Source organism: Mustela nivalis (assembly GCF_964662115.1).
Source record: "Mustela nivalis genome assembly, chromosome: 13".
NCBI classification, from domain to species: Eukaryota; Metazoa; Chordata; class Mammalia; order Carnivora; family Mustelidae; genus Mustela; species Mustela nivalis.
The window spans coordinates 49,149,425-49,176,841 of NC_139032.1; positions in this window are offsets into that span (position 1 = coordinate 49,149,425).

The window sequence follows — 27,417 nt, forward strand, 5'->3', positions numbered from 1 at the left end:
GGAGAATATTCCATGTGTACTTGAAAAGAAGTCATATTCTGTTTTAGGATGAAATGCTCTGAATATAGCTGTTAAATACTTGTGTTCCAGTGTGATGTTCAAAGCTATTGTTTCTTTGTTGATCTGCTTAGATGATTTGTTCATTGATGTAAGTGGGGTGTTAAAGTCTGCTATTACATTTTTATTGAGTAGTTCCTTCATATTTGTTATTAACTGTAGTATATATTTTTGTGCTTCTATGTTGGGTGCATAAATATTTATAATTGCTTTATCTTCTGTTGGATTATCCTCCTTATGATCATACGGTGATCTTTTTCTTCTGATAGAAGTATTGCTAATGTGGCTTTCTTTGATATCCAATTGCATGACAGGTTATTTCTCCATCCCCTCACTTTTTTTAAAAATAAATTTTATTTATTTATATGAGAAAGAGAGAGAGCACTAGTGTGTGGGCAAGGGAGAGGGAGAGGCAGTGGGACAAGCAGACTCCCTCCTGAGTGAGGAGATGATGCAGAGCTTGATCCAAGGACCCTGTAGATCATGACCTGAACCAAAGTTAGATGCTTAACCAACTGAGCCACCCAGGTGCCTGCCCCTTTATCCCTCACTTTCAGCCTCAGGTCTCTTTAGGTATAAAATGAGTCTCTTGCAGGCAGCATTTGGATGGGTCTTGTTTTTTAATCCATTCGGATACCCTATATCTTTTGGAGCATTTAGTTCATTTACATTCAAATTAAGTATTAATAGATATGTATTTATTGTCATTTACTTACATTTGGTTGTTTCTGAAGATTTTCTCGGATTCTCTTTTATGTTTTGCCTATTTTCTTTAGTGATATATTTGGTTTTCCTTCTCTTTATTCTTGACATATTTGTGGGTTTTGATATATGGTTACCATTTAGTTTGTATATAACCTCTTGTGTATATAGCAATCTATATTAAATTGATGGTCATTCAAGTTTGAATCCATTCTTTACACCTCTCCATGGTTTCAGAAAATGTTGTCATGTTTCACATCCTTTTACTTTGTGGGTTGCTTGGCTGTTCTTTTTTTTTTTTTTTTCTTAAGATTTTATTTATTTATTTGACAGAGGGAGAGATCACAAGTAGGCAGAGTCAGGCAGAGAGAGAGAGAGAGGGGGAAGCAGGCTCCCTGCTGAGCTGAGAGCCCAAAGCAGGGCTTGATCCCAGGACCCTGAGATCATGACCCGACCCAAAGGCAGAGGCTTAACCCACTGAGCCACCCAGGCGCCCCCTGTTTTTTTTTTTTTTTAATAGAAATTCTCATTTTGACTGCTTTTGTGTTTCTTATCTTCATACTATCACTTTTAGTTTCTCCTTTGCACTCAGAGTCCCCTTTAATATTTCTTGCAGGGCTGGTTTAGTAGTCATAAACTCCTTCAGTTTTTATTTGAGAAACTTTTTATCTCTTCTTCTCTTCTGATGATAGCCCTGTCAGATAAAATATTCTTGGCTACAGACTTTTCCCATTCAGCATATTGAATATATTGTGACATTCCTTTGGGCCTGGAAAGTTTTTGCTGAAAAATCTCCTGATATCCTGTGAGTTTTCCCCTGTAAGTTACTATCATCTTTTTCTTTCTCCTTCAAATTCTTTTCTTTAATCATTATATTTTGCCAATTAAATTATAATATGTCTTTGTATGGGTGTGCTTTTGTTAATTTTGATGGGAGTTCTTTATGCCTCCTGGATCTGGATATCTTTTTCCTTCCTGCAGATTAGGGAAATTTTTAGCTATTATTTCTTCAAATAAATTTTTGCCTTCAAATATTATGTCTTCAAATAAATCTTCGCTCCCTTTTGTCTCTTCTTCTTTTTCTGGGACTCTTCTAGTAGGAATGTTAATATGTTTGATGAAGTCACTTAGTTCTCTCAGTCTATTCTAATTTTGCATAATTCTTTTTTTCTCTTTTGTTCAGCTTGATTACTTTCCCTTACTCTGTCTTGGAGGTCACAGATTCATTCCTCTGCTTTTTCCAGCCTGCTGTTTATTCTAAAGTATATTGCTCATTTCATGTACTGAGCCCTTTACCTTTATTATGTTTTTTCTTATCAGTATGTTAAGAGTCTCATATCTTCCACTCTTAAGTCCAATGAGTATCTTCATGATCATTACTTTAAATTCTCTGTCAGTCATGTTATTTGTATTTGCTTTGCTGAGATCTTCAGCCATGGCCTTGTTTTGTTCTTTCATTTAAGTTAAATTCCCCTGTTTTCTCATTTTGTCTGTCTCTTTGCCTGGTTCTGTGTGTTAAGAAAGTTTGTTACATTTCTTGTTTTGAGGGTAATAGCTTTCTGAAGAAGAGGTCGTTTAGTACTCTGCAGTATGTAGTGTCCCTTGTTCTTCAGGGCCTAGCTCTACTGAACATGTTTCCAGTGTGTCCTGTGTATGCTCTGCTATTTTGTCCTGTCTACTTTATCCTTCAGGCCTGTTATTTGTAGAGGCTCTCCTCACCTATTGTGGGAAATGTTTGGTCCCTGGCCCAATATGTGTATTTCAACTAGATGTGCTCTTCTCTGTGAAATGATACCTCTTGCCACTGGAACCAAGGCTCTGAAAAACTACTTGGGTGGGGAAACATGGTGTTGGCAAGGGGTTTGGATTGGCCTTCTAGGGGAGGGGACCCACCATGCTTGGACTGAGGCAAGCATACCTGGGAAGTGTGGTTCCACCAGAGTGCAGCTGGGGGATAACTTGGAGGCTTGGTGTAAGAAAGTCAGTGTTGGTGTTGTGCTGGTTCACATAGGTGGCTGGCTCTGTGTTAATGCTGTGGGACAGGAAAGGGAAGTGCCCCCCCACCCCCAGTTCCCTTCTCCTTGAAGGGTCTCTCCATGAGCACTGTCTCTCTGGAACATGTTCACAAATGAACAAATAACTTCCCCACTATGTGCTCCAAGCACCCTTCATATATTTCCACACTCTATATCTGCAGGCAGTATGCCCTGTCTTTCCTCCAAGGATAGCCCCAATGTCCTTTGAACTTTCCCAGAACCAAGCTGGCTGACATTTAAAACTCCAGGTTTTAAGCCCCACTGGTTGTAATAACTTATAAAATTTGGCCCCTCTTGTTTTCCAAGCCAATTGCTATTGGAATTCATTTTTTCCTGTCTACAAGTCTGTCTTTTGCCCTTCTCCATGTCTGTGGCTCATTTTCCATCTCAGGAGCCACGTCTTTTTCTCTCTCAAACCAAGTCTCTGAATGTCCTACCTTCTTCCCTGTGGCCTCTACTCTGTATTTATCTGCACAGTTTATTCTGCCAGTCTTCAAGTCAGTTTCTGGGGTATTTAAGATGATTTCATAATTAACTAGTTGTAATTTGTGGGATGAGGGTGAGCCTAGGGTTCTCCTACTCTTTCATCACCTGTTACTCCTGTTTTAGTTATTCAAGAATACTGGGCAAGTCACTTCATATCTATTAAACAAGGGGTTTAGATTGGCATTCACTTCCAGATTTAAAGGTTATATGATTTTAGAGCATTTACAACATCCTCTTCTTTGTGTTATGAAACCTCTTTGTTTTATAGACTGTATCCGTTTTTTTTTTAAGATTTTATTTATTTATTTGACAGAGAACACAAGTAGGTAAGAGGCAGGTGGGGTGGGGGAAGCAGGCTTCCTGCTGAGCAGATAGCCCACTGTGGGCCTTGATCCCAGGACCCTGAGATCATGACCTGAGCCAAAAGCAGAGGCTTAACCCACTGAACCACCCAGGTGCCTGACTGTATCCTTTTTTTTTTTTAATTTATTTTTTTATTTATTTTCGGCATAACAATATTCATTATTTTTGCACCACATCCAGTGCTCTATGTAATCCGTGCCCTCTATAATACCCACCACCTGGTACCCCTACCTCCCACTCCCCCGCCATTTCAAACCCCTCCGATTGTTTTTCAGAGTCCATAGTCTCTCATGGTTCACCTCCCCTTCCAATTTCCCCCAACTCCCTTCTCCCCTTTAACTCCCCATGTCCTCCATGCTATTTGTTATGCTCCACAAATAAATGAAACTGTATGATAGACTGTATCCTTTTTAAGAATAGGCAGGAGGAAGTTTTCAGTTTTTAGTAGATAGAGCAATGCTAATGTACCAAAAATGTAGACTAGATCTTGTCATTAACTTAAAATGGCAGTATTCTAGATAAGATTTTTCATTTTCTACACTCCATAGTAAGCTTCACTTTATGTTACCAAAAATGTAATATTTTATAAATAAAATACTATTAAAATCACTGAATCTTCATGGCCCATTTAACAGGAGAAATCAGTTTTACAAGTACAATAATAGCTTTTCTCCAACTCTCTTGCTTGGAGGTGAACCTTCTTACTTTCATATATTATTTATAAATATAGTCAATTACAAATTCTAAAATTCAAAGGGCAAGATAGTTTACACAGGGAAATTGCAGTACCATTCATATTTGAACTCAAGATGAGACAAAGTACTTCCTTTATTTTGGCTTACATAAAAGGAAATTGAGTTAACTTAGAAAAGTTATGTGGGAGAAATCAGATTGAGGAAAGAAAATACCAATTATTTTAGCTGTGTGTATTCAATTCAGAAGAAGAAACTGATGCTGTTGGTTGCTACCGTAATTCTCTCTCATTCTGTCCTTGTTACCAGAACTTGAGTTGAGAGTGCCTGTAAGTCATGGATATGTGACCTACTGATGGATAATGCACTTAAGAAAAGTCTTTTGGAGGGTTTTTTGGGAAATAATTTGTCCCTGAAAAGAGAGAAGGAGAAAAGGAGGGAGAGACAGAGAAAGTTCTCTTTGCTGTATTTTTACTACATGAGATCTATGAAATTGTGATAACCATCTTGTAACCTGAATAGAGAAGGCAAAGGATTAGGGAAGTAATCCAATGGGATGCCAGAGGAGGTAAGTTAAAAGTCTGTGTTTGGCTACGGAACCAATCCCTGAACTACCTGCCTGTAGATTCCTTTTGAGGGAGATAATTTTCTTATCATTTAAACTATTCTAGTTGACTGTTTTTTTGCTTGCAGCGGAAAGGGTTGTGACTCCTCCATTTTTAACTATTAGCTCCCCTTTGGGATCATTTTATCTAAAGCCCCCTCCCACATGCTTGCTGTTGCTTCTGTAGGATTGTTTTGCATCAAGGGACCTCAATGGTTGGTGTGTGTGGGAATGTCTTTTAGTTCCAATATGTGCTTCCTGTTATAATTTGGAGCAGTACTCTCCACTGAGAATATGCATGTACTCAAAACATTTAATTGAATATGCTGTAAAGGAAATAAAGGAAGTTTAATTATTACAATCATAGCAATAGAATTATCTCTAATATTTTGTAACAAAAAAAAGTTGAGTAGATAACATTCACTGTGTTGGTTAGTAACCAGTGCTGTTAAGAAAGTGACTAAAGATGATTTACTGAGGACTAACCATTAATTCACAACATATTATCATGAATGAGTCATTTAAGTTGTTGCTTCCACATTGCACTATCTTGCCCCTGTCGGTGCTGATTTTGTTTGTTGTCATCTTAGTCACTTGTTCAGTTATTTTTGGCTCTCTTGTATTTTTCTAATAATTCTTAGTAGAGTTTAGTCAGCTAAATACTTTTTTTGGATAATATAAGCAAGAATGCATCTAAGGGTTGGACAGAAGATTTTTATGTTTGCTAATTACTGTAAAACTTGCCTTTGGTTTTTCTCAGATGATCAGTTAATATTTATTTTTTCATTTCAATTGATTCTTTCTCCAGAATCCACCTCCATTTTGCAGGCTCTATAATGGAAATATCAGATAATTCTAGCTCTTGTCTCTGGTGCCTCATTCATTCATTCATCCACCCATCCATTCAAAAATATATTTTGAGCAACTGTTCTGTGCCAGTCATAATGTTAAGTGCCAGGACTTAAAATAGTGGAGAAACTAAATTCATTCCATGCCCTCATAGAGCCTATAATGTAATGTTATAAATTCATAACAGGATTTCAGCAAGATTTGGCCTAAGTGATGACAAATATACTTTTTTGCGGGGGGGACAAATAATTATTTAGCTTTTATGTCCATGACCACTCCTTTTCAGTTTGTTGTGAAATAGGCATTACTAACAACCCAATTTCAAAGTAGTAGAAAGTCACACTTCTACTATAGACTGCAAAAAAACCTACTTGAAGTTAAAAAAACAAAAACAGATATTGTGACCAGAGGTTGCATATGTATGCTTTCCAAGGTATCAGAAAAGGGTAGAGGATGCTATGCTAATCAAATGGTTACTCCTTAGACTTTTCATTTGAACTTTCAGTAGAATATAGCACAATTGAATATGTCATCCTTGATAAACTTTCCTTGGTTCCCCTTAGACCATATTTTTTAATTTTCTATCCATCTTACCATCTATTTCTGGCTACTCCTAAGTAGTTTTAGGATCCTCTTCCTTTGTTGGCTTTCTTTCTAGTTTACATCCTTTACAAGCTAAAATCAGACAATATTGGTCACTCCCATGACTTCAGTTACTGTTTGTGGGTCAGTGTTTCCCAACTCTATATTTGTAGTTTTTTTTCTCTCCTGAACTTTAGTCAAGACCCACACATTCCACTGCTTATTTGATACTCAACTTATATGTCTGCTTGGTCACTGAAACATCAACATGTCCAAAATAATTTCTTTAGCCTCTTCTTCCTCCTATGCTAATATCTAAACCATCACCCACATATCCAAAATATTACCAAGTACTTTATTTTCTATCTCTTTAACATTGCTCAGTTTCAACCACTTTGTTCTATCTTCCTATTCATTACTCTAAGACATTCAACCACTTTGTTCTATCTTCCTATTCATTACTCTAAGACATTCAACCACTTTGTTCTATCTTCCTATTCATTACTCTAAGACATATCCTTCATCATCACTCATCTGATTAGCCTCCTAAATGCTGTGTCTCATAGTCATGACTCTAACTTGCTCTCAACTTGGAAGGCTGAGTGAATGTATTGAAAGACAAAACTGATTTGTTCTCTTCATGGTTAAACTCTTCTGGTGCTCCGCATTTTAAGGTACAATCTAATTTCTTAGTATGACTTCACAACTTTTAATCTTCTAGTTTGTATTTCTCTCCACCTCCTACAAAGTACTTTACTATGCATTATTCGGCAGTTTCCTGGATGTATGTTGCCCTGCCTCTAAAACTTTGCAGGCATGTTTCCTGGAATATTTATTTTCAGTCTGCATGAAGTTAGCTTTATGTGTCTTTGTAGTGATTCTCCCTAGTACTCTTTACTTGTTTCCCACTGACAAGTTGCCATACTTGTCCTTATCCCTTACTGGAAGGTATTACCCAAAAGAGCAAGGACTAGGACTGCATTATTTAATACTTTATCCCCTGTAGAAAACATGGCACAAGATCAATACTTATTCATTACTTGTTTAATGAAAGTATGACAATTAAATCAAATATTAAATCAGATATGGAGTGATTAATATCATGCTAGCATTGAAATTTTGCTCTTCCCATTTTTTTAAGATTCAATAATATTAAGCATTGAGAGATGCTCAAAATGTTTGTTGAATATGGATCACGTTGCTGATCCCCCCCCCTTCAGGAATTAATCATTTTCTCTCTTGTACATGCTTAGTAAGTCCATGATTTTCTAAGTGAAGTTAGTATAAGGTGTGAAATAATTCCTTATGTTCATTTTTTTTTTCCTCAAGGAATTCCTGTAGTCAGTGTTTTCCCTTGGGAGAAATTCCCTAATGTATAGATAGAATGTTAACCTGGACTGCCATCTTCTTTAATTCTAGATGAAGTATGGCTCTTAGATCTCCCACAGGAGGAAAAGAGAAGGAAATATACAGGAAGTAGACCTGAAGTATGGGGAAAGTGTTGAGTGAGAGAATTTAGATGGTGATGTGTGGTGACATCCTTTATTTCCTTGTGGTTCCTACCATCTTTAATCCACAGAGCAGTCCTTCTAGTAGCAGCTCTTCATTTTTGTCAAAATTTAGATGTTCCACATGGCCTAGGCCAGTGGTTTGCGAAGTGGTCCACAGAGTGACTGTGGCAGGGGTCAGGAATCTATCATTTCCTTGAAAAGCTCTGATTTGCAGTCACATTTGGCCACCATTGACCAAATAATCTCTTTCCTGAAAACTACAGACTAAGTCTGGGCACCAACAGAGAGAAATTCCCACAAATTTGCAGCACAGGTTACTTGCACAACTTAGGAATACTGTAAATTTATTCTTCTATCAACTTACAGAAGAATTGACAGGGCACCTGGGTGGCTCAGATGCTTAAGGTCTGCCTTCAGCTCAGGTCAGGATCTCCAGGTCCTCAGATTGAGCCCCATGTTGGGCTCCCAGCTCAGTGGGGAGACTTCTTTCTCTTCCTCTGCTCCTCCCAGTGCTTGTGTTCTCTAGTCTCTGTCTCTCAAATGAATAAATAAAATCTTAAAAAAAAAAAAAAAACTTAGAGAAGAGAGAATTATATCTCTGTGTAGAAATTTAAGTCATAAAAGATATTTTTGGGGGGGGGCGCCTGGGTGGCTCAGTGGGTTAAGCCGCTGCCTTCGGCTCAGGTCATGATCTCAGGGTCCTGGGATCGAGTCCCGCATCGGGCTCTCTGCTTGGCAGGGAGCCTGCTTCCTTCTCTCTCTCTCTCTGCCTGCCTCTCCATCTACTTGTGATTTCTCTCTGTCAAATAAATAAATAAAATCTTTAAAAAAAAAGATATTTTTGGGGATTTGTAAACATTTATACAGTGGTCTATATATCTACCTGTCTCATTTTTCATTACACAACTGCAATGTTATCAGTAGTGATATCTTGTTTCTTAATCTCTTATCTAACAAAATCCTTGGCATGTAGTGGGTTTATAACTAAAATTTTTACATGGAATGGAATGGGTTGATATTTTTTCTCCTTATGGTCCTTTCCTACTTTATACGAATACTTTATGTTATGCTAGGTATGTGGAACTTCAAACATTCCTGCAAGTACGTAGTAGGATTTTTTACTGAATTAATTGCTCACTCTTCTGAATTTAAACAGTGTGCTCTTTACTGAAGTTACTTAGGTGCATGGTTACATCCCCCACTGTATTTTTAAAATCTCAAGGACAGAAGTACATCTTTGTACCCTCAAAGAACAGTGCCTTCATTAATAGGAAAGACTCTATTGAATTGATTGTCATAAATAAAAAGACAAAAGTGTTTTTGGTGCCAATCTATAAAATCAGGTTGTAATTGCTTGTCTTCTGTAAACTTGTCTTTAGAACAGTTATTTGTGCCCATTATATGCTCTTTTCTCATATTCATGGTGGACAACATTAGTCCTTGGATGGATCACTGAATGCTATAATCATAAATTGGCAACAAATTTTGTACTCAGTTCTTCATTATACTTTGATATTGGAAGGAGAGTTTCTTTTAAGTCTAAATGAATTATAGCTACTGGCTCTCTTTTTGCCAAGTCCCACCAATACTCAATTACCCAGGAACTGAGTCTATAGTTTTCAGTTTATACAGGCCATTACCTCTTCCCTCTGTACTTCTTGATGTCTACCTTTGACCATTTCACTGCTCATTAGAGTGTCTGGTGGAAAGAAAAAACTACTTTGAGAAGGCAATGAAGGTGAAACTCAGGTTGGCCATTTTGTACTTGTTAGTAGTCCTGATAAAAGATTTCATGGAAGATGTGATTAGTGAAAACTGGTGGGATAAAGTCTGGACTACGCTTTATGTTGGTTTGAGTACTTATTGGCCCTTCTATCATCAATTATCTTGGAACATTTTGAGTTTTCTTACAAAATTATTCAAGGAAACAAAATCTCCTATTTTTCTCTCATAAAAATAATATATAGACATATAAATGTACCTTTAATATCAAATACAGCTGAATTCATGCTATTTGATAAGTTAAAAAAAAAATACAGTGTTTGTGGCAGGATCACTTCCGCTTGTTAGAGGGCCTGGTGAACCATATAGAAGTTTTTGGAATTTTTATCTGAAAGATCTGTCTTTTGATTCAAGAACTTTGTTTGATCGTATTATAACTTCATGTCCTATGGCAATTTGTGTGGATAAACTATGTTTTAAATTTTGATCATATTTTTTATATAAAAATAATATAAAAAGAATCCATGTATATTTATTTCTGTGTTCTGATGATGCAGAAGGACTATCTGTATCTCTTTCTCATTCTGATGTAAATGATCAGTGAGGTGGAAACTTTATATATACAGTGAAAATGGGAATTGAACACTGGAAGGTATAATTTATGATTCATGGGATAATTTATGATGACATACTGCAGAAAGCAGTGCCTACATATTTTCTGTGCAAATCGTGTGGGAAACACACATGGGACACAATTTTTTTTTTTTAATAATCACAGAATTGGCTGCTTCGTTGTGAAGAAGTTTTTTGAATTGTCTTTTTCCTGTGTAAGTTTTTTTTTTTAAATAACTATACAATATGGCATTCCATTTTTACTGAAAAAGTTAAGGAAATGATCAGAACATCTTCTAGAATGCCATGCATCTCATTTCTCTAGAAGGGCTGCTAGAATTTTACAAGGTCCATACTTCTTAGAAGTGCCATATATTTTTTTATTTTAAATATGTGGAATTGAGACCAACATTCCCAGATTATTTTTTAAGCAATGTTTGAGTCTCATACTGCTTAAGTAAAAAGTGATTTTGCTTTTATTTTTTTCCCTTCAAATGTATTGAAACAAAGTCCTCAAAAGCCCACATTCCTTTTTTTTCCTATTTTTAATTTTGTGTTATATTTTACTGTTTGCAGTGCTTCTCCTCTTTAAGAATGTATTACACTGATACACCTCTTTAGAAAATGTATGTTTGTGTTTCAGTTAGTTTGCCATAATCTGGGTTTGATCAATCTAGTTATAAAATAATGGGCATAAAGGCAGAACATATAAAGTGAGTCATAAACCAATTGTCATGCTTAAATAGCCAGGAAACAAAACTATTTATTTTTTCCTATGCACTGAGTATTTATGGGTTACCTTCTCCTTTAATTCTTTCCTCCTTTCGTGACTGGGACAGTGATGGTGAGCCTCTTCAACTCTTCCCTGTAACCTAATTCTACTCCCTTTGCCCTACCCTGCTCAACAAACTTTCCTTCTTTGCATACTTCATATGGGATTGCCGCATCACCTACCCCTTAATACCCATAGTGCAGTCCAGGCTCTATTTGATACCCTCTTGACTATTTTAACCTTAACTTCCTCAGGCCTATGTTTCCTCCTCAAATGCTTAGGGTGGCATTCCCAAAAGTGTTCTATAGAGCAGCCGTTCTATGATGGCTTCTGGTAACAAAAAGTTTCAAGCCTAAGAAAGTTGAAGTATGACATACTTTATATATTTCTTTGACACTTAAACTTTAGTATGTTCTAAAATTAGACATAGTCTACAATAAACCTATTGACTTTGTGAACTTCTGTTTAATGTTTTTCTAGTCTTTTTTTCTCCCCCAAAGCATCTGATAATGTTTTCTGTAGACTCTGAAAACTACTACTTTCGAGGTCCGTGAAGAAAACTTTTCTCAGTCACCTAACTGCTGGTTTTACATAAATTTGAAAACAGGGGCACCTGGGTGGCTCAGTGGGTTAAGCCTCTGCCTTCGGCTCAGGTCATGATCCCAGGGTCCTGGGATCGAACCCCACATTGGGCTCCCTGAGAGCCTGCTTCCTCCTCTCTCTCTGCCTGCCTCTCTGCCTACTTGTGATCTCTGTCAGATAAATAAAGAAAAAATCTTTAAAAAAACAAAACAAAAAAAATTGAAAACAAAATGTTTTCCCTTTTCTACTAACATAAAAAATAGATCCTCACAATGTAGTTATATCTTTTACTAAAGAGTTAAAAACATCACAACCTCATTTTTCTTCCACTGTTCCTGTTTGGAGAGTTCAATGAGTTGGATCACACATAGATGGGTAGTTCTAGTTAAAAAGTGTGGTAATTATTTTGATAGCAATGCAAACACACATTAAAGAGTTCCATTTATCAACAAGAGCATGATTCCAATTCTTAAAACAAATAAAACACCCAACAAATTTATTAGATGTAGTGAGGAGAATGTACTAGGGTAAGAGTGAAGAAACAGGCTGAAGGGGATCTACTACAAGGCTGCTTTAATAATCTGGGAGAGTTTTAGGTTGCATTGACTAGGATGACAATGCTATGTAAATTGAGGTAAGTGAACAGTTTCTAGAGATGGTAAGAGATAAAAGGAATATTAGGCATGTACATGGAAGGTTGAATAAGAGGCAGAGAGATGAAGGTAGGAGTGCTACTCTACCTTGAAAGAATGGTGATTACAACTAAAGAACTGGAACTGGAGGAGGCATGGTATACAGAAAACTACAGATCTAAAGTTTTGCCCAGGTTGAATCAAAGCTGCTTTTGAGGATTTATGGGTAGAGCTGTCAAACAAACAATTGGATATACTGACTGTAAGAGTGACCTACTGTAGGAAAAAAATGAAAACAAATGGGATTCTTCAAAGTATAGATGCAGTTACATTCAGGTCCTGATGAAACGTTTTTTTAATCTTTAGAAATAAACATTTTATTTATTTTTTCATTTTAAACCTTCATTTCATACACCATAAAATTATTGAGCTACATTAACAAATACATTTCTTGCTATTACTGACTGACCTCCTATGAAGATTTGTATGCTGCTAAGTGGTTAATTATCCCTTAAAATATACCAAACATTTTCTAACATGATTTTCATGTTTGATTTTAATACTTGCTATCAGTGCATTCAGCAGAGATGATTGCTATTTTTTGGAAATGAGTTTTAATAAACCCAAACACCTTTACTTTGTTGTAAATGTAAGTCCTTCACTTGTGTGTTAGTTATGGTGCCCTCTTTCCTACTCAAGGACATTGGTGCAGATCTCCTGTCTGTTGCCATGTCATCATTTTTTCCCATCTCTATTAGGTCAGCATCTGTGTGCTTTTGCACTGGATCAATTTGGCTAGCCGTGACTAAATGTTGCAGAAACCTCTTCTATGTATTGCTCCAGGTTAGAGAATTTTGCATGAGATTTTTGGAAAGTTGAAGTAGAGCAGCAGATGTCATTCTTTGGAGGTCATTGGGAACAGTTGCAGTGTGAGATAGGTATATAGGTTCTTGTAGGTTCTAGATTTTCTTTGTTCTCTTTTGTGGTGTGAATCAGATGAAGACGTTCTGGCAGATTCCAGCTTTCCTCCATCTTCCCTTTTTGGCTCTTCTTCCTGGCCATCATTCCTATTGGCCTCCAGGCCCAATACCAGATGCAGAGAGTAGATTTCATTGTCTTCTCCATTAGCTCTTCATTATGGTCTTACTCTGACACCTAGCCATCCTTGGCTTTCCAGGTTTCCTTTCAAGCTTTGATTATCCAATCACCTGGGTATTTTGGGAAGGCTGGTGAGTGTTTAACTCCAACTCTGTTTTGGTTTTTTGGACACATATTTTCTCAGCTTCTTTCATAATTGTGTGCAGTTGGATCAATTGGAGTTCTCCAGAGAAACAGAGCTGATACAAATCCTACATGCAACGTATAACATATATACAACTGTATTCTGTTTCTCTGGAGAATCCTAACATATGTGCTATGTAAATGTGTGTAGAGATGGACATGGGCGGGAGTGTAGAAATGTGTGTGTGTGTGTGTGTGTGTGTGTGTGTATCCAACTGGTTCTGTTTCTCTGGGGAACCCCCTCCCCCCTCCACACACAAACACATGCCCTTATGTTTCATGTGGTATCATATCATATCATATCATATCATATCATATGATGATGGAGGCTGAGAAGTCCCATGATCCACTGAATATAAGCTGGAGAACCAAGTAAATCAGTGGTATAATTCAGTCTGAATTTAAAACCAAGAGCACTGAAGTCTGAGAGCAGGAGAAGCTCAAGCTTACAGCTCAAGCACAGAGAGCAAATGCACTCTTTCTCCACATTCTCCACATTTTTGTTCTGTTCGGGATCAGGTTCTCAACAGATGTGGTGATGCCCAATCACATCTATGACAGCAATAGTATCTACTTAGTTGACTCATTGAAATGCTAATCTTTTCTGGAAACACTCACAGATACACCCAGAAATAATGTTTTATCAGCTACCTGGGTGTCCCTTAGTCCAGTCAAGCTGACATATACAATTAGTCCTTACAAAAATAATATTCCAAAAAACACTTATTCTATAATTTATAGAATAGTTATTCTATAATACTATAAATTCTATAATATAATTCTATAATTATAATTCTATAATTTGCCTTTCTGGTTGGATCTTGATTAATGCAATGCATAATTATATGGCTCTGATATTAAGGTATACAAAATCCCATTCATCAGCAGCCGCATCTCATTGCTTTTCTTTGGATCAAAATTCCTTGCAAGAGTTGTTTATCCTTTCTTCAAATTGTCTGTTCTTTCTTAACTCACTCTAACTACACTGTCCTCTCTATCACTCCATGGAAATAACTGAGTTAAGGTAAAAAGTGATATCTACATTTTTAAATAAAACGGCCAGGTTTCAGTCCTGTGTTATGTGAACTATCAGCAGGTTTTTCCTGCTTGGCACAGTTCTTATCTTCTGGGATGCCACACTTGTGTGTGTGTGTGTGTGTGTGTGTGTGTTTCTTACTGGTTGCTATTATGTGGTCTACTTTCCTGGTTTCTTCTTTACACTCCCTTAATAATGCAGTATCTCAGAGATTAGTCCGTGGTCCTCTCCTCTTCTTTATGAACAATCACTCTTTTAGTGACTTAATCTTTTTTCATTACTACATACAGATATGCCCAAATGATACACCCAACCCAGAATATCTCAACGTCCAGCCTATCACATCTAACTGCATGTGCACCATCTCTCCTGGAATATCTAATAATTTTCTCAAAATCAGCAACCCCGAAGCTCCTTTCTCCCAAATTCAGCTTTCTGCAACCTTCTTCATTTTATGTGATGGCAGTTCCATCCATCCTGTCATTCTGTCCAAAAATATGTTGTTATCCTAACTAATCTCTTTCCTTCACATCCCCAAATACCAGCAAATTGTGTTAACGCAATTGTCAATACATATCTAGAATCTAAACACAAACTCCATAGCTATGGAGCTACTTTCTGGCTGAGCCATCATTCATTCACCTAAAGTTACTGCAATAGCCTTCTGGCTATTCTTTTTGCTTTCAAATTTGTTTATCTATAGCTTAATAGAAATACCACAGGCACCTGACCTTTTAAAAGTATAGGATATATCGTTCATTTCCTTTCTCAAAATTCTGTAGTTGCTTTTCATTTTCCTTTAAAATAAAGCCAAAATTCTTAGTGGCCCACAAGACACTAAATAATTTAAGGTTCCCTCACCTTTCTCTTTGCCCTTATGTCCTCCTCTTCTGTGCTTCAACATTTGCTTCTGTGCTGTACCTCAATCATGGTATCTTGTGGCCTTTGATGCCACTAATGCTCTTTCCCTGCACCCGCATATATACTTGGTTGACTCCATCACATCCTTCAAATATTTTTTTTGAAGACCTTATTTATTTATTTGTCAGAGCACAAGCAGGGGAAAAAGCAGGCAGAGGGAGAAGCAGGCTCCCCACTGAGGAGGGAGCCTAATGTAAAACTCGATCCCAGAACCCTGGGACCATGACCTGAGCCAAAGGTAGACGCTTAACTTGCTGAACCAGCCAGGGGTCTGGGTGTCTCCAAATATTTCCTCAAGTCCAGTGTTACTAGGAAAACATGCTCTGACATGTGTAATGCCTTTGCCTCTACACTGACACTGTACCCACCCCCACCAAACTATTCCACTTACCATTATTAATTCAAGATATAATTCACTTAGTTATTATGCTTGTTTATTTTCTGCCTAGCTCAGCTAAACATTCAATTCCATTTGGAGAATCTTCATTTGTTTGGTCATTGATGCATGCCAAGTACTTAGGATGGTGCCCCGCTCATAGTAAGCCCTCAACAAAAGTATGCCATGATACTTTTGTTAACACTGCTCTCGATTACAGCAGCCTATGGATACTAGCTTGAATGTTATTTTCCTGTTATGTAAGGGGTATAATAGAGTCTGTTTTTCAGGGTATTTTGCTTTATGAGTCATAAAGTTGTCTTCTACATAATTTAGGAATGCATTGATATTGCTTGTTTGTCACTATTATTTATCCTCACCCCAGAAAAACATAGGAGAATTGGAAATCCCTTTTGAATATGAGAGCAATTTAGAGTGTATAAAGAGTCGACTTAACAGTTTTTCATTGTCACACCTTTCATACTACTGGTCTGTTGCAGGTATCCATTGTCATATTCTTCAGGTTTTATTCCTTGCATTTTTAAAGTGATTGTTTTTTTTTTTTAACTATTTCACTCTTTATTGTTAAATTGTATCTCACTGACATTGTAAATACTTTTGATGTATAATACACTCTCTTGCCATTCTCTCAGTTGACATTCCAGTAATGGAATGAACCCTCCAAGTTCTGGTTATGCCCACTGGGTTATGACCTCCTTTCAGTGTAAGCACTTTTAATTTTCTCAACTGTGTGCCATATGCCATACATTTGTGCTTCGCCACTTCAGCCAATGCATAACATTTGTCCCTCAATGCAGGGAGAAATTGTGATCTGTGCTAAGATCTAGAAAATAGAGAATTGTATATTTGGGCTCAATATTTGTGGCCTATCTTACCTGAAGCAAAACCATTTTAGTATTTCTACATTTTTGGATAGTAAGAAAAGAAGAATGCAAAAAAATTTAGTCATTCATAAAATGGCAAACTAGGAATATTTAGAATGAGATTTTATTTATTTGAGAGAGAGAGAATGAGCGAGAAAGAGAGCATGAGAGGGAAGAGGTCAGAGGGAGAAGCAGACACCCTGCCGAGCAGGGAGCCCGACGCGGAACTCGATCCCAGGACTCCAGGATCATGACCTGAGCCGAAGGCAGTTGCTTAACAAACTGAGCCACCTAGGCGCCCCTAGAATGTTTCTTTAAATAAGATTTGTATGGCAGATATTTCCTGGATAGAGTAACTATAAAAATGGAGGTAGAAATTATTATAACAAATCAATCTCTGGAGAAGAGGTGTAGAAAACTCTAGTACTAGATGAAGGTTGTAATAATATTAGAATGGACTACTTTTATAGTTTCATATTTTTAAGGGACCCTTTTCTTTTCAGTCTTAACAATGGCTAGGTATGCCTCATATTTTATAATTCAATAAGGCCAAGTTGCTCTTAGTTCCTCTAATATCCCGGTTTTATGCCAGACATTGTTCTTAATCTGTGAATTATCCTTTTGGACTCTGACCACAATTGCCCCATTTTCTTGTTGTTGTTGTTGTTGTTATTTTAAGCACCTTACTTCTCTATTTAAACTTAGCTCAAGTGTTGACTCTTTCCTAAATCCTACTTGGAAGAAATGACCACTTTTTCTTCTGAAAATGTAGCATAATTAATATCATAATATCCATATAAGATATTGTGGCTTATTTATATACAAGTCCTTTTTTCCCCACTAGACTAAGTTTTTTTTTTTTTTTAAGATTTATTTAATTGACCCAGAGAGAACAAGCAGGGGAAGCAGCAGACAGAGGGAGAGGGAGATGCAGGCTCCCCGGTGAGCAGAGAGCTTGATGTGGGGCTCATTCTAGGACCCTGAGATCATGATCTGAGCTGAAGACAGATGCTTAACAGACTGAGCCACCAGGCGCTCCTAGACTAAATCTCTTAAAGGAAGTAATAGCTTAATTATCTTAATATGTCCAGAATATAGTATACTGAGGATATGTGCTAATTATTTAATTAAATTTTCAAGTGACTGAAAAAAGTGGCTCAATAGGCAAACTGAGTCAACAATAAGTTGAGCTCTCTGGGTTGCAAAGAGCAGACTAGATGTGCTGATAAAATGATCTCTGGCTTTCAATAAAGTACATTTGTAAGCAAAAATGTTAGCAGCTATTTAGAGTAAATCTAATGACCCATCTAAAAGAAAATAGAGAAACCATGTTGTTTCATCACTATGTTCTGAGGTCTGAAAAAAAGCAAAATGCAGAGAAACCATAACCTAATAAACTAAGCAAACTCTTAATTTAGTGGAAACTAACCTTGGTTAAAACCAAGACTTCTCTAGTCCATTATCAGCAGTGCTTCTCTTTCCACATCCCTTCAGAGAATAATTTTCCAGAACAAAACAATAGAGAAGGGGATAGGTGAAAGCCTATGGCAAATTTAAGTGCTTAGTCACATATGGAAAAGCTAATGGGGATGGGACAGAAGAGGGCTGGGATTATGTGTGCCAGAAGAGGTCTTCATGCTTTATGCTGCTGAGAAACAGAGCCAACTGCATCTTACGCCCTAGCTTAGTCAGAGAAAGCTGCCACTTTGAGCAAGAAAAGATCTCATTTTAGTCCTGTGGAATTAAAGTTGTTGAATGTTTGTTAAGTATCACAAAGTGCACTAGATGCTCTTCAAGGCAACTTGATGTTCAGATGAGAAGTGAGATGGGGAAGCCATCAGAATGTCTCCCATGGGGAGAGTAAAGTGGACCAATGGCACTTCACCCACACTGTTGCTGTCAAACCATAGACTGACACAGATTTCACCCATTCAGAATGGTGGGGACAAAGCCCAAAAAAGGAAAAAGGAAACCATATAGAAACAAAAGAGAAAAAGAACATTTCCCCAAATACATAGAAAAAGCAAATATCTGAAAATGACTTTTTATGGGAAGCAGATGGAGACTTAAGGAGACATCTGCGTGGTGACATCTAAAATATGGAGTAGACAGGAATCATGGATGAGAAGCAACTTGAGCATCACTATATAAATCTTCACTCCTTGCTAAATCACCATCAAATGAACAAAAGAATATAAACGCAGAAGGAAAATGCAGCATTTTTAATAGAAAATATGGGAAGATTCCAGGGTGCTTAGGTGTCTCAGTGGGTAAAGCCTCTGCCTTCAGCTCAGGTCATGGTCTCAGGTCTCTGGGATGGAGCCCCGCATCGGGCTCTCGGCTCACTGGGGAGCCTGCTTCCCCCTCTCTCTCTCTGCTTGCTGCTCTGCCTACTTGTGATCTCTCTGTCTGTCAAATAAATAAATAAATCTAAAAGGAAAAAAAAAGAAAATATGGAAAGATTCCATCCATATGTCGGGAACATCAAGAATGGGAAAATGCTGAATGAAGGTAAAGGAGGAATTTCTTGTAAACTTCTCCAGAGGAAGTAGGATAGGGTTAAAAGAATTAAAGATGATCATGAAAGAAACTAATCTCTCCCTAGTCTATTATATTAAGACTATAGTTGAAGGCAGGCTGTAGAATAGGAGAGAAATCTGTTAGAAATTCTTTATGAATATAGATCAATCAAATCCAAAATCAGGTTACTCAGAAAAAATAAGACCAAGAATGTTTGTTTTAAATAGAATGATTACCTGGGGGCACCTGGGTGGCTCAATCTGTGAAGTGCCTGACTCTTGTTCATGATTTCAGGGTCCTGAGATGGAGCCTGGTGTGGGGCTCCTGGGATAACAGGGAGTCGGCTTCCTCCCCTCTTCCATAGCCCCTCCCCTGCTCACATTCTCTCTCTCTCTCTCTCTCATCTTAAAAATAATGACAACAACAACAACAAAACAGAATAATTACAGGGTATTTGCAGACATGGAAGGAGTAGGGGGTGGGAGAGAGCAGAATTAGAAAGTTTGATAGTTGCATCATGTGGAAAATGGAAAATAGACTATAGGAAAATAATTAAAGTTATCCCGTCTCACAGAAGATTCACCTATGACAACATGACTATTATGGTTCTAAATTAGACCATTCGGTCACACAAAAGGGATAATATAACATGAAACTGGTTTTTAGTCTGAGATCTGAAAAAAAGTTTTAAATAGTTTCCAAGAAAACACGAAGATAAAGTAAAATACATCTTTGCAGGTATCAGTCTAGAATGTGCCTTCTCTTCAATTTTGTGTAAACAAAATTAAAACAAGAAAACACAGACCCTGAAAGGAATCCTTTATATAAAAAAAGATAAATGTAACTTCTGAGGTAGAGGAAGACCATAGTTTTGAGGGAAAAATATTACTTGTGGGAATATTTTTTAAAGAAATTTATATTGTGCTCTTAGATAATTAAAAGGGATGTGGACTCTGATGGAGCTCCGACATAGAAAAAAGGCTGGTAGAGTAAAGAAAAGAATAGAAAAAAACTATAATAGTAGAATGAATGAAATGGAAAGATCAGAAAATTGGACAAGTTACAAGTGTAAAAAGGTTCAACTTTTGTAGAACTTTGCCTAAGGAAAGGAATAAAGAGATAGGAGAGACTGAGAAAGAAACAGATAATAAAAATTCAAAATGTAAATAATAATTTTATTCTGAAGAATGAGTCAAGATTAAAAATGTACAACTAATATACCATGATCTACAGAAAACTCTGAATTTGAAAGCAGCCATCATTTGGCAGGCAATACCACTGTGTGAAAATGTACTTAAACCTCAACCTAGGGCACCTGGGTGGCTCAGTGGGTTAAGCTGCTGCCTTCGGCTCAGGTCATGATCTCAGGATCCTGGGATCGAGTCCCGTGTCGGGATCTCTGTTCAGCAAGGAGCCTGCTTCTCTCTCTCTCTGCCTGCTTCTCTGTCTACTGTGAACTCTCTCTGTCAAATAAATAAATAAAATCTTAAAAAAAAAAAAAAAAAAAACCTCAACCTATTTTGCTGAACTATGTAAATTTCTATTTGTTTCTTTTTATTTATTTATTTTAAAGATTCTATTTATTTGACAGCGAGAGAGGGAACACCAGCTGGGGGCGGTGAGAGGAGAAGCAGGCTTTCTGCTGAGCAGGGAGCCTGACCGCAGGGCTCAATCCTAGGACCCAGGGTTCAGGCAGCAGGGCCTGAGTCAAATGCAGATGCTTAATGACTGAGCCACCCAGGGACCCCCTATTTTTTTTCTTTTAAAAACCTATCCTAATGCTCATCTAAAACTCATCAAGGCAGAAAAAAAATTAAGGTAAAGAAATCAAATTTGTGGGGGTGCTCAAAATTGTGGGTGGCTCTGTGGGTTAAGCCTCTGCCTTCGGCTCAGGTCATGATCCGAGGGTCCTGGGATTGAGCCCTGCATCGGGCTCTCTGCTCAGTGGAAACCTGCTTCCCTCTCTCTCTCTCCCCTTCTCTGTCTCGGCCTGCCTCTCTGCCTACTTGTGATCTCTGTCAAATAAATAAATCTTTAAAAAAGTCAAATTTGTGGATTTGTTCTAATAAAAATCAAAAGGTAAGAAGTATAATATAAGGAACTGAAGGAGTAGTGCTGTGAACAGCAATAAAAATATGTAATTACTGTGTTACAGGTAAACACAAGAACATTTATAGAATGTATAACCCATTTCTTTGTTTGTAGTCACATTGTTACAAACTGAAACACTAAGTGAAAATAATAATGAATTAGAGTGAACTGTTAAAATTATGGTTATTTAACATGGTACACCTATTATGAATAATTATGGAAGAGAGTTTATAAAATAATACTAATTGTAAGTGGTTTAAAATTGCAGGTTATATTCTCTCTTCCCTGCCAAAAAGGGGAAGGGTTAGCAGTAGGATGCAAAGTGGACAGACTTCAAATATGCTCCTGTTTGTGTTTTGGATATTGTCTGATAAACCCAAATGGAGTATGTTTTATTGTCGCTGGTAATTGGAAATTATGCAGCCAGGTATTTTAAAATATCAAGGATATATATTTGTAGAATAGAGGTGATACATGTATGTCTTATATTATTAGAGTAAAGGAGGGACACCCTCCCTAACCCTGTACAACATATCTTCTTGGCCTACTGCTCCTTCACCATATCTGCAGTAGATGGTTCCTGCACTTGCTGATAGCTTTGTACCACAAACACCCCTGTGTCTTACCCTCTTCCACCCTTGCCCAAGGATTTTCTCTGAAACTATGGGAATTTTCTTAGCCTGCTCCTAAGATAGCTCAGGAGTGCTAGGAATTCAACAGCCTCAGACATAATTCCATCCAATGAGGGCTGGAAATAAGCAGATAAAATCCTATTTTCTCTTCTTTCAGTGCAACAGCCCGAGATCCATTGTATATATTCCTTGGAGGATTTTAAGTATAATTGATTTTCAGTTCTTCACACTTGTCCTGCCTGCATTCATGTGACTTAAAACAACAACAAACTATTTCCTTTCTCACTTCCTCATTTTTTTGTCCTTCCTGTGATTGTTTCCTAAATAAACTTGATTCTGTGGTACTTAGGGGGAGTCTCAACTAAAACATAGAAAATAAAATATAGCAATCAAGAAAGCATTAAGAAATGAAAGAAAAATAAATTTATGTATTTTGACAAAGAACGTGAATATATGTATTAAATTTCCCAAAAGAAAATAAGACCTTCATATTGGAGAGAATCTCAGTTGTGTAGGAGAGAGAACAAAAACCAATTGACCAAGATAGGCTAACTATAAAAGCATTGGTAAATTGTTGGTCCTAGACGAGGCAAAATAAGGATATGGTCAAATTGATAACAAAATTCAAGGCATAAATGGGTCATCCTATATAAAGGTTACCAGTTAAATCTAAAAGATTGATATAAGACACTTAAACTTTCCATAGCTTATCACTATTATAGGAAAAAACAAAACGTTAACCAACGTGCTGAAAGTAATAATTAGTATAAGAATAGGACAATTTTTTTTGTAATTTTATTTTTTTTTCAGTGTTCCAAGTAGGACAAAAATTTTAAAAAGAAACACAATAGAAATGATAACTGAAACTAGAGGAGGAGTCCTTAAAAACAGGTAAAACTTTTTCTAATCATTAAAGAATATTGGTAAAACATATATGCAAATTTGGAGAAGGGATATTACTATAGGCATAGGAGTGATTTTTAAAAATAGGTGAATAAAACTCAATTTGGAATTTTTACTATTATAGATTATCATTTTACAGGATATAAAAATAACTAAACTTGTTATCTCAAAATAAATGTAGAATCCTTATCAGAATAAAAAGGTAAATATAAATTAAAGAAATTATCAAAGAAATAGTTTCATACAAGTTGAGTTTGTCTTATTCTTTTGTTGATTTACTTTTTCTGCAGTTTTTTAAATCTGTATGTCTAAAGAACTTGAGATGATTTTAAATTTTAAAGTAACAGATATGCTTTGCTTTATCTGAGCATCTCACAGAAGAATAGGAAAATAAGTTGTTTTAAAATTAATTTTAAGTAACTAACATGATCATAATCCCAAAAGTTAACAAGAGAAATGAAAAGCCAAAACAACAGACTTATTTGACAGGTTGAAAAAGGGATAAACTATCAAATAATAAACTTGCAAATAAACTTAATAGCGTGCTAACCTTTGAATATTTTAGAAATGAAATAATAGTCTAGCAATTTATTAAGCTTTAGTAATATTAAAAGAGACAAGGAAAAATATTTATTATTTTCTTGAATGATTCCAAAAGGACATTAAATAAAATTCAATATGCTTCTCATTAAAAATAAAACCTCTTAAACTAGGAAGAGAAGGATATTTCTTCAATATGATAAATTATTTCTTTGTCAAACCATCAGCCAAGAATACTCAACAATGAAACACTAAAGAAACCCCCATTAAATGAAGTTTATGACAAAAGTTACAGCTATTAAAATTATTAGATATTCTACTTAAATCAATAAAACAGAAAAAGCATTGAGTATATGTTTGGAAAATGAAGGTAAAATTACCATTATTAGAACATCATTTGATTATTACCTGGACACCTAAGGAAAGTGAATAGTACAAAATTTTTTGAGTTTTCTGACAATAAAATTAGTATATAAAAATTAGTAATTGTCCTGCATAGCATATTGGCTAAGAACATAGTCTTGGAATCAGACCAATAAGAATTTGAATTTTTATTTTTGGATAATTTGAGGGCAATTACTTTAGAATAATTCTAAACTGCAGTTTCTTTATTTTTTTATTATGTTATATTAGTCACCATATAGTACATCATTAGTTTTTGATGGAGTGTTCTAAGATCCATTGTTTTACATATAACTAAACTACAGATTCTTCTGTATAAAATCGTCCTAATTATGCCTACCTCACAGAATTATGTGATGAATAAATAAATTAATGTCTGTTAAATGAGTAGCAAAAAGCAAGTGCTCAATTAATAGAAGCTACATGTTATTTTACATTGAGAAATGCAGTTTTATATATGATAAATATAATTAGTAGGACAAAAGCATGATTTATCATATCTAAATCACTGTGGATTGCTAGAAGTAAAGAAAACTATAGTTATGTAGTTATGTACATAGAAAGTCTTTTTCAAGAGTAAATCAACAACAGAAATCAGACCAAGGGAATAGATTGACAGTGTTTAAGTGTCATAAGATAGGCTCTACCCTCATGGCTCCTGCCTTCTAGTGTGTCTTCAAAAAACAGTTAATAACCAAAAAACCCTCCCAACACCCCCAGTTAGTATTACAAGAATTGTCAAACACTACAGTATTTGTTATTAACATCAGGAAAAACTTAAAGATTCCCACTATCATACCCTTTATTAAATGTCACTCTGGAAATTCTAGCATGTGGAAATAAGATGTAAACTATTAGGAAGGATGGCACTACATTGTTGCTCAGTGTGGACAGGATAACTTACTAAACAACAAAACAGAACTATTAGAACCAAAGTAACTAGAATGGACAAATTTATAAATGAAAAACCTAATAAAATATAATTAAACTCCCATTCGTAGTAGCATTAGGATAGATTTAAACAGGATTGTTACTTATATGAGGAAAATTACAAACTAAAAGTCATTACTAAGCGACCTCAAGTAAGATTTGAATATGGGAAAAGTGACTCATAATTTGGATAGAAAAAACAGAACTGAAAAATAGCAGTACTCCCTAAATTAAATAAGTGGTTAACATCTTTAAATAAAAATCCAAATGGAATTTATTTTGGAACTTGAAAAAGACTTTCTATGTAAGTTTATCTGAAAGTATAAGAAATAGAGAACAGCTGAGAATTTTGGGAAAGAGTGGCATGATAGCTAAATTTTGCTAACAGTTTAAAGTGTAAGTTTAATTAAAAACAGAATACAATTGCAAGAACAAAGAGAGACTATTTTATATGTGAATGTTAATGGCATCAAAAGCCTAAGAGGATCTGAAAAAAAAAAAAATGTAGTTATGTATAACACCCAGTGCTCATCACATCATGTGCTCTCCTTAAAATACCCATGAACCGTTGAACACTACATCAAAAACTAATGATGTGCTATATGTTGGCTAATTTAACATTATAGAAAATGTGGTTATATCAAGTCCTTAAAATATAAACAGAAGTATATTTAAGGTAGAGAAAAATTAAACAACAAAAATACACAAAGGTCGCCAGGTCGTGGCGCCCTCTGGTGGCAGAAGTAGTGGCGCTGGCTGTGATACAGCTGCGTGTGCAAGGCTGTATCTGCCTTCTGCGCGCTTTCTTGGTAGCAGACAGGGTTGAGGTCAAGAAGAACTTGAAGGGAAGCCATTAGGAAGGACTCAGAGCACTGGACTTCACATACACTAGCTGTCCAACAGCTCAAAGTTAGGCATGTTGTATTGGTGGTTACCAGTGCCAGCCATCTTAAGTTCTTAGGACTAAAAAGAAAACCGAGAACTTTGGGGGGTTCTTGCGTGTCAGAGCATATTGTTTCTTCTCAACAAGGTGAGCCATGGACAGAATAGGAGTAAGATTTCCAGGATTGTGTACATGAGGATTTGGCTTAGAATAAATGTAATCAGAACTAATGATAAAGATTACATTAAATCGTAAATAAACATGAAGGTAAAAATAAAAATCTTCAAGAGCATTTCCTAGAACTGAAGGACATGCATTTCTAGAATTAAAAGGGCCAGCCAAATGCTTAGTGCATTGAAGATCCAAACAAATTCGATCATTGGCAAATTTTAGAATACCAAATATAAAGAGAAGGCCCTAAAAGATTATAGAGAAAGGTTGTTCTAGCAATCATACAAACAAAATAGGGTTTAGTATTAAGGATTAAAGTCACTGTGGCATTGGGCTTATGGTAAAACGGGAAACTGGGAAACAATAAAGCAATGTCTTTAAAAAGCTAGAATTTTAATGTAAATTCCGTGGAAGCTGGTTCAATTAAACAGGAGTGCAAAAAAGGAGAGATGGGAAGGCGATTTATAATGTAATGATGATACAGCAGGGGCGCTGAAGAAAATGATTGTGTGGAGGGTCTGGAAAGAAAGCGATCATATCTAGATGTGGAAAGACTCCATCTATGGTTGATGTTTCAAATGGGAGGAAATGTTCCCAAGTGTTTACCAAATGGAAATGAATCTCCATGTTCTGTTGGAGATGAATACATAGAAAACAGGAAATCACACAATTATAATATCCAAGAAAGAGCAGGATTTTAGGGATGCCTGGGTGGCTCAGTTGGTTAAGTGTCTGACTCTTGATTTCAGTTCAGGTCATGATCTCAGGGCCATGAGGTTGAGTCCCACGTCAGTAGTGGGCTCCCCACTCAGGAGAGAGTCTGCTTGTTTCCCTCTGCCCTTGCCCCTGCCCCCACTCAGGTGCATATGAGGGCACTCTTTCACTTTAAAAATAAGTGAATGAAAATCTTAAGAAAGGAGTTTTAGGGGTGCCTGGGTGGCTCAGTGGATTAAGCCTCTGCCTTCCGCCTAGGTCATGGTCTCAGGGTCCTGGGATCTAGCCCCGCATCGGGCTCTCTGCTCAGTGGGGGGCCTGCTTCCCCACTCTCTCTCTGCCTGTCTACTTGTGATGTCTCTATCAAATACAATCTTTTTTAAAAAAGAAAGGAATTTTATAAGAAAATAAAAATTCTAGTGTACTTTGTTGCTTATAAGTTTTAGTCACATAATTATTTTAATGTGAATGTCAAATATTGACTTTAAAAGCTTTGTCATATAACTGTTGGGAAGATGAAGCATGGGAAGCATGCATTTTAGGGGAGATATAGGAGGCTTGATGTTGATATACTAATGCATGCATTAATACACAATATTTAAGCATGTTTTGGCCTCAAAAAGAGAATGATTTTATCCTTCTTTCCTCTTTTTCTTTCCTTCTTTCTATCCCTCCCTCCCTCTTTTCCCTCTTTCCTCTCTTTCTTTCTGGAAGCAGCAGATGAAAGGCCTTGTCCCCTGAGGTTCATTAATTCAGAGGTAGAGGCAAGGTGATAGTGATAGATAAAAGGTAATTTATACAGTGTGGCCTATTAGACAATAAGTGGTGAGAGTCTTATTTATTCAGGAAGGAGGAACAAGAGATGGGGAAATGTCTGAAGCAAGAATGAGTTTCTCCAAATTTGAGGAACAGTAAGAAGGCTGAAGGTATC